Below are 7,100 nucleotides of genomic sequence, written 5' to 3' on the forward strand. Positions count from 1 at the left end.
AAAATATGGTGTTTTTTGAAAATTAAACCATGTAAACCTCTGATACAACTTCTAAATACAATTATGAACCTAAAAATTAGCATAATATGAGCACTAAAATAATAGGAAGGGCAACTTAGGCCCAGGGGGCCACCAGGCTTGCAATACACTTGGGGAAACCCTGATTTTTACTACATAAAAGGCACATACATACTGTTGCCTAATTTTGTTTAACATGTGTTATTAATGATTGTGCTTGATAAAGCATCTACTTGCTAAGTGTTAAAGTGACTTTGCCAAACTGCCATAATTAGTTCAGTGCATTTGATTGAAATTACTTATAATAATAACCTTGTACAATTGAGATATATTTAATGGATGTTTCTCCGACCGAAGAAAAAACACAAGCCGTATTTCCTACTAAAGCAGACAATTCAAAGTGCCGGCTAAGGAGGGAAATCTACTGGATTCAAAATGGAACATGGTGACTCTGACTGACCAGAGTGTGATGCTGGAGGATACCATGAGACAACATATACCCCAAATTAAGCTGTAACGAGAGTTAAATTGCTCGTCAGATGTAATTACCGCTTCATCTTTCTGACCTTTCTTTCATCCAATCACAGTAATTTCTTACAGAACTGGGGGTTAGATTTGTGGATGACGATAAATAGCAGGCTCTGACTATGCAAATGAGGTTTTCACTTTTACTTCTGCAGCAATGTGCATTACAACAAAAATATGGTGTTTAAAATGAAAACATGTAAACCTATTCTGGAACAACCTAAAAATACAATTATGAACCTGAAAATGAGCATAATATGGGCGCTTTAATTACCTTAATTATAAGTATTCGTCATTATAAAATGTTGTGTACTATCTTAAATCATAATTAATATCTTAAATGGAAGCATTTTTGACTGAAAACATTAGGGAAATATAAAATACTAAAGGTTTACAGGAAATAAAGCCTGATCCTCTTCCAATTTGTTGATTGTAGTCTAGACCTCAGCAAATCTGGCCCTTGAGCAAGCTGTAAATCTATGCATACTACAGTGACTGTACACCCAAGACGGAAAATATGTGGGCAAGTACCAAGTGAATTAAAATACTTATTTTCAAACAAAGGAATTAACAACATAAAACCTATCTGAGTCTCCACTGCAACAATAAACCAACATTGGCCAATGTGCTAAAAAACTGGCCCTTGGTTGAACCTAATTGGCAACCAATGCTTAAGGTACTGTACGCCAGCTGCCTACAATGCCCCATTCTGCTCTGTTAACAGTAAGGCGGTTTCAACACACATCATTGGAAATGAGTAAACTCTGGAGCGCACAAACAAACAAAAAGCAGCCAGTAAGTAAAGTGAGCAACAGCACTCCACCTTCAGAAATAAAGCCATGAAATTCACAAACAGGTTGCAGGACACAAAAACATAAATGTTGCACCAAATGGCATTGGGTAATCTACTAAAATGTGTACCTTCACCAAATGGAGAACAAAAACAGAGCAATAAAGTCTTAATAGTGCTGCTAAAAATAGAAATCTGGTATTTGGCATAAAAATCCAAAATAGGAATAGCCTGAACATCTGTGACAGAGAATTTACCTGTAGGCCACTTCTCTGGTAACTGAGCCCCCATCTGGTTTGAGAACAGATCTGCTGCTGGTCTGGGATTTGGCCTAGCCCTGTGTGTGCTGTCCTGATGCTGAAGCAGGTTGCGTCAAACATCGGGAGCTGCTGTTCCTTCCACTCTTCTACTGTACTCTATTCAAAGCAAATTAAACATTTTCTAACATCTTTTTCGGGTGGGTGATTTGTTAAAAGTAACATTATTTTAATGCATTTAAAAGAAAATTGAAGGCACTGTCTGCAGAAAGTCATAGTTTATTGCATTTTTACATCAGATTGACCAAGAAAATAAATGATATCCTTCAGAAAAGCTGGCCGATCTCTGCTGCTTCGACTTAACTACTACTACTACTACTACTACAATAATAATATTAATAATAATAATAATAATAATAAATCCATTTATTCATTATAAGTCATTACAAGTTAGTTTATTCATTGTGTTTCTAACCTTAGACAGCTAACAACATTTCTTTTTACAATTATAATTTGAAACGATGAAGGCACTTGCAGATGATAAGGTAGTAAACCAGACTTTGGTTTTATTATTTTCTTTTTTTGCCTCTGTGGGCTACTTAAGATTTGTATTAAACCTATGGCGTTCTTTTTTTTTTTTTTTAAACAACCAAAACACTGACAACGAGAACGATCTTGGGTACATAATAAGAATAAATATGAAACAACACTTAAATCATAGGCTACAGTAATCTAGCTAGCCAATGAAACCATGAGGGGTTTGTCTTGATGGATGGGAAACCAACACTGAATGGCTATTGACTATTCCAGTCCATTGAGAATTCATGAACAGTTCAGGTTACTGATTGGGAGCTAATTAAATGTAGCTAGCCTCGTTATCTAGCTAGTCACAATTAGCAAATGGCTCGTCAACACTTGTTTAACCCTTGTATTGTATTCGTGTCAAACTGACCCTTTTCAAAGTTTTACAAGAAGAAAAAGTTACATTTTTTCTACCTGAAAGTCAATGGCCTTACCTTATTTTCCTGTGATAAACATGTATTCCTGACTCAATTCAGAAAATTATTCCTGATATAAACGCTACCACAGACGGAGTAGGAACCCGAGGGATACGAGAAGGTCCCGAAAGTGAAGACAATGCAAGGTCCACGGTAAACCCTGATAAGTAATAAAGCTAACTAGCATTAGCCCAACATTATAAATTTAGCCCAATATCTCTTGTTGCAGCTGGATAGAAAAGGTTTACAATGTCTTTGTGCTGTTGGTTACTGACCTTTGAGAAAAATGCTTAATTTACTGACTGAAATATAGCAAATGTAAGTTACTCATCAATGCACAAAATGCATTAGTGCGATGCATTAACGACATTCTAACCTTAGGCTAGCTAGCCTAAGGTTAGAATGTCTGTTGTGTAGTTTATGATCCTAACCAACTTGTAACAAGCAGAACTTTGAGTCTAGCAGGTAACGTTACAGACACGAAATGTAGGCTATCTCAAAATGAAGCGGACATTTGCCATTTGTTTAATTATTCTTCAACAGAAGCAGAAAACTAGCTAGCATACCTTGAGCACACTTTGGTCGTTTCAGCAGACGATGTCGTTTTTCCTCCTAAAGATGCACGAGTGAGGTGAGAACCCTACTTCTAATCTATGGTGGTGTGTTCAATAAACCTTGGGAAAAAAAGGAAATATGGGCTGGACCTTAAAGAAAACAGTAGGCTCACTCTTGCTAAAGTCCTCATTATGAACCTGACCTGCATCAATTCACTTATATCACAAGCCTTAGTGATTCTACATTTTCTATTCATTATCAGTCTCATTACAAACAGAGTGCACATTGTAATTTCCTCACTGGGGATCAATAAAGAAAAAATTATAAATTATTATTATTATTATTAATTCAATGATATGATGACTGAAGTGCTCTTGATACATTTCAGAATGTGTGATTACTCCATGTTAGCTAGCCTACTACATGAAAGATAAAGTGGACTCACATACGTTGAGGGCAAAAGTTCATATAGGAAATAGCGGGTTGACAAAATTATCTTAACTCCAGGTCAGTTTAACAGCTTTTTCCAGACTTTATCCATTTATTGAGTTTGGTCCATTGTCAAAAGATAAGATACTTTTGATCCCATGGGGAACAGCAGCTCAAATGCAAACCCAAGACAAACTGATTAAATAAAAATAGAAAAGAATATACTTTAATAGGAATAGAAAAATAATAATAAGAGTAATAATAATATGTACACTAGACACCGGTTTTATATACAGAGGAGTCATGGAGTTGTATTTATAGTTGTCATCTTTAATCGTTTATTTAACCATCTGGCAGCACAAATCTTCAATTTGTATAAATGAGATTTCAACAACATGGAATTATTCTTAATTTGATTTTCCTAATGACTAATCTTCACATGCTGCTGGCTTTCAAGGCTTACTCTCTGCTATGACAAACTAGAACGAGCTAGAACTAGATTTGCAGGACATATAGCCATATAGCCAATTCAAGATTACCACCATTCCCAGTTAATGAGCTGTCAGACTTTAAGTACTCCGGTGGGGCCTTTGGCATCAAATAGCCTACTGTGTGGTCTGGATGGTCAAGATGCAGATAAACTTATTAACATGATATTGATTCTGTAGAGCAAATATGGGAAAGCCAGCAAAGCAGTTTGTGTTTATGGATGCAGCATTTATTCATTTTAGGATCAACACAAAGTACACGAGCTTGCAGAAATGCTAGCATCAGCTGGCACCAGTGTCCAAAACAGGTGGTTACCATGCCGTCGCCAATAAAGTTCAACTATTTTGCTGAAAAATGGAGAATAAGCAAAGTACAGATTAAAAAAAAAAATACACAAGAAAAGACAAATTATTATCAAATAGTGAGAACAGCCTTTAACCAGGAGTGTAGAGGAAGCCAAAGCCACATAAAAACATCACACATTTCTATTTGGAAAGCAGAACATATATTTGAGTGTTATTTGGTTTTAATTTATTGTAGGTAATCAATGAAATAATCAAACCGTCAAGTATAGTGTAGCCTACTATATGCAGTCTTTAACAGACCGAAGCATTTGGTGAAAATGCATCCGCTGTTTTTAAGTTCACAATCAGCTTTATTTGCCGCGTATGAGGACACATATGAGGAATTTTGCTTTGGATCATCATTGCTCACTCACACTTGCTTACTCATACAAGACAAGCAACAAAACAAACAATATATACACACTATAAACAGAAACAATATAGACAGGTTGAGGCAATAGTGAAATAAAGAGTGCAAAGTGTGCAGGAGTAAATTATAATTGTGATAGTTATTATTTTAATCATGGAGTTTAGTGCGAAGGATGCTGGAATAAATAGCATTATGTTACAATATGAACAGTATGAACAGCTCTGAAATAGAGAATGATGAATAAAGGTTATAACCATTTATTGCATGGGGGTCCAAAGCATACCCACATTTCTATTTACCCCACCATCACTTCACACTATCAATTCTTTGAGACGATAAACAAAAAGGGGGTTTGTTAGTTTTGGCATCCACAGCGAAAAACCTGTGGATGCCACGAGTGGAGCCAACAGCTGACACTACATTAAACCACAAGGTGGTGCCAAAAATGAGCCTATCAACCATTCTCTCTCGTTACATTTCATTACAACATCACCGTTCAGTTTGTTTTCTTTTGCTATATATACATACTTATATACACAGTATACTTTACTTTTAAATAAAAAGTAAAAGTCAAGATGGTAAAAAAGTAAAAGTCCAAACTCTCTAGTCCAAAGTCTCTACGGAGAGTTAAATCAACATTTTACCACACCGGCAATCGATCATCCCCTTAATGAATTTACGCTTGATCTGTATCACTCCACTTAAATGAAACCCTTCCGCCCTATCATCTGTCACGACTACGTCCTCGGCCTCTAACCCCCTACCAATTAATGACGTGGTCTCCAATATCTGCTTCACGAGGACCAGCATGCAACAATTAGGCTACAGCGGGACTTTACCAACGCTACTGGCACACACAACCCCAAAAAAAAATCCGGCTGAGCGGGTGTTTTGGAGCCAAAATGTTAAAACATTCATTAACGAGCATATGATGGATAATCAATGTCTCAACTTCTGCTGCACTATGAAGCATATTAACCTAATATCACTATAAGGAGGTTCAGTCAGTCATTGGCGCAGCCTTTATGAAATTGGCATCACAGCATTTAAACGTACAGTTTTCCATAATGTGCTCTTAAATGCATTGCGTATTTTGACTTTAAAACTTGTCTTACCTGCTTATCTGTGTGCTCCCTCTTGTCCAGTTTTGAAATAGATTCTCTGTTAGTTTGACTTGGGCTTGGTGTGAGTGTCCGCTGCCCGCAGAAATATGTCGTTTTGCAAGTAAAGCGTAATTGCAATGTAACTCAATCCATCCCCCCACACCCCCCCGTATAGTTCTCTGGATGTTGTTCCGCGGCTCCCTCCACACACCGACACTCACTAGGCAGATGTGCAGAGTAACCGATAACATCGGCAGCAGTCCAGTTCTATTTTGTCTTTAGAAGACCAAATCATGTCCTGCCTTATGGGGCATTAGCGCGCCCGGTGAATAAAAAAACATCCACATCCCAAATAGTTGGAAAAAAAAACCCATCCTCACTTTATCCTCTGGAGAAAATCAGTCATTTTTCACAGCACCGGAGAGTTTTTATTTTTCCCGTTTGGTCTTCACCACTTACGTTGCCTTGATGTCTGCTAGGCTTACTGAACTGGGAGAACATTAGGCTCATTCCAACGATGCCGGTGATGCTGCGTATCCTGCATCCCACTAACGTGATGAGGGAAGAGCGCAAAGGAAGAAGAAAAAAACCAGCCAGAGATTTCGCTTTGTCCTGTTCTCCTTCAAACAAATTACGGACGCGTGAAATACCCTCTTGTATAAAAAGAAACCAAAGAAACACCTTTTTTTTTTTTTTTTTTTACACCTTGGGTTGTAGATTTAGTCCTGTACAGTCGGCTGTATCCACTGCGGTCCAGTGGAAAGATGCAGAGCGGATTGAGGTGCAGGCGAAGTCTCGTCCCTTTTTTTTTTCTTGCGCGCACACACTCACAGTCAGAGGGGATTTTATTTGTGGAGCCTTCCTCACACCGCGGCTGACCAGACTTGAAAAGGAAGACGCTCCGGACTCATGATGCATTTAGAAAAGCGTCCAAAACTCCGGAGCTTGTCAGAGCTGCGTTTCTTCAACATGTGAAAGTAGCCAGCAATGGGAAAGCACATCTGACGAAAAGGGACATATTAAGGAGAAGAAGTCTGTTTTTTTTTTTTTTTTTTAAATATGGCTGTATACTGGAAGGCTCAGCAGTGGAGTAGGCTAGTGAGATTATAGCCTTTATCACGAGGCAATTCAATTACCAAAATAAATGTGCAAAGAGCAATTATTTCTTAGAATAATATAAAGCACATCACTTTGATGCAACTTGCTATAAACAGGCTTTAAT

The 7,100-nt window shown here is 37.6% G+C and overlaps 1 protein-coding gene across 1 annotated transcript in view; it reads right to left on the reverse strand.

Moving 5' to 3' along the window:
* grik4 (glutamate receptor, ionotropic, kainate 4) overlaps window positions 1–6,747 on the reverse strand; it is a gene marked incomplete in the record, with an annotated part of 296,905 nt that extends 290,158 nt beyond the window's left edge. The window contains 1 exon segment of the mRNA XM_032508827.1: window positions 5,891–6,747.
* Window positions 6,748–7,100: the final 353 nt, after the last annotated feature.

The sequence above is a fragment of the Etheostoma spectabile genome, chromosome 3, assembly GCF_008692095.1.
Source record: "Etheostoma spectabile isolate EspeVRDwgs_2016 chromosome 3, UIUC_Espe_1.0, whole genome shotgun sequence".
In the NCBI taxonomy this organism is placed as follows: domain Eukaryota; kingdom Metazoa; phylum Chordata; class Actinopteri; order Perciformes; family Percidae; genus Etheostoma; species Etheostoma spectabile.